The sequence below is a fragment of the Frankliniella occidentalis genome, unplaced genomic scaffold (genome assembly GCF_000697945.3).
Source record: "Frankliniella occidentalis isolate FOCC.00 unplaced genomic scaffold, Focc_3.1 Scaffold8, whole genome shotgun sequence".
NCBI lineage: Eukaryota > Metazoa > Arthropoda > Insecta > Thysanoptera > Thripidae > Frankliniella > Frankliniella occidentalis.
Window position 1 is genome coordinate 2414043 of NW_026267138.1, and position 1644 is coordinate 2415686.

A 1644-nucleotide genomic window follows, 5' to 3' on the forward strand; every position below is an offset into this window, starting at 1 on the left:
CCCCCGCCTCCTCCCCACAAAGTTTCACCCCCCTACCCCAGCCCTCCTCCGCCGGCACAACCAGCACTACCGGCTGTGTTGCGCACGGAGCATCCCCCATCCGCTTTGTTTTAGATTGCTTCGTTGCGTATTATCAGCTGCCAGGGCCCGGGGGTGGCCGTGATCGGGGGGAGGGGGCAGAATGTGGAATGAAGAAGCAGGGAGAAAAAGCCCGCCAGCCTCCCTTCCCGCCCAATTATCCTATACAATTCCGGGGCTGTAAGAGGCCGTGCCGTGCAGCCGTGTCCCGCCCTTCACCTGCAGGGCACCAATTGGGGGCTGAGCGCGCAATTGTCTGGCCGCCCGGGCCGCCGCGCCAGACGGACGGAGTCGGGCTCCAAGTTTATTGGCGTTTAATTTTTATTTCTTTCATTTCTCTTAGTCAATTTTTGACGGATCACGAGCAAGCAAAGACGACACCGGGCAAAACAGACCGAGACATGCCATGCTAGATAGAGAAGCTGCATATATAACGACGTACTGGGTGTAACTGTGAATACGCGTGTTGCGGGTTTGCCTACGCTACCCTGTTTCTTCAAAGATACGTAACTTCTGCAGGCATACGTGAATAAGCAGTGATCGCGCTGCCACCGTCTAGAGTGCACTGCATACACTGCAGACGCTGCCAAATATTGAATGAATCCTAATGCATGCCCTGGATGATCAGTGACATTCTGAAGTCTCTCTCTCTCTCTCTCTCTCTCTCTCTCTCTCTCTCTCTCTCTCTCTCTCTCTCACACACACACACACACACACACACACACAGAGCCATTGCAGAGAATAAGCCGCATCGACAGTGCTGCCCGAGTTTGTGACTGACTTGAAAATCCCCAGAAGAGAGAACCGCTTTGTCAATAACAGCTGACAGCGGAGTGGGGGTGGGGGGTGGAAGTGCGGGCGTTCGTTCCTGGTCGCCCGGCCGACGACAAACGTCACATGCCAAAAAGTTGCCAAGTTGTGGGAGCCCGGGCTGCTGGGGCGACGGCGGGTTCGCGGGCTCCGGGCGGGGCGGCCGACGTCGACCCGGAGACGACGAGAGTGATTGAGGATACTTTTTTCGGAGAAGGAAAAGCTTTGGCCGGGTGAACTTTTGCGCCGTGCCACTGCAGTGGCCGGGCAGGGCGACGGGTTACGCACTACACGCCGAGAGCCACCAAGTAGCCGTCAAAATAAAAAATAATCACGGGAGTGAAGTCACGGCTTGGAGCATCAGGCCGCAAAGAACACAAGCCTACCTGCTGTCACTCACGGCGGCGATCACTCGTCACTCGCAACGCCACTGTCGCACATCCTGGCCGCACGACATAGCCACTGGCGACTCACTCCTCGACATGCACGTCACTTCACTCAGTCACTTCGCAGGTAATCCGTTCCAGGTCGCCATGGCGGCCGCCCGGTGGCCGGCACGCATGTCAACGGCACTGCCAGGGCGTGCACGCGGAGGCGGAGGTCCGGCACGGCACGGAGACACGTCGGGGACACGTCTTAGGCACGTCGTAGGCACGTCGTAGACACGCTCGGAGCGTACGGCGGCGGCGAGAGCGGCCAGAGCGGCGCGGCACACACACACACCCTGCCTCCGGCGCGGTCGCGATCCCACTGGCG

General features: G+C 59.0%; 1 protein-coding gene across 2 annotated transcripts in view; it reads right to left on the bottom strand.

The window, feature by feature from the left end:
- Positions 1-1644, bottom strand: part of LOC113213577 (CUGBP Elav-like family member 2) — a 275917-nt gene that overhangs the window by 217918 nt on the left and 56355 nt on the right. The window contains exon 1 of one of the 2 annotated variants that reach the window (XM_052275196.1): positions 1275-1634. The exons of the other annotated variant lie outside the window; for it this stretch is intronic. The gene's annotated coding sequence lies outside the window, so the exon portion shown is untranslated. Of the gene's footprint in view, positions 1-1274; positions 1635-1644 lie in introns of those variants that run through there. 2 annotated transcript variants of the gene reach the window in all.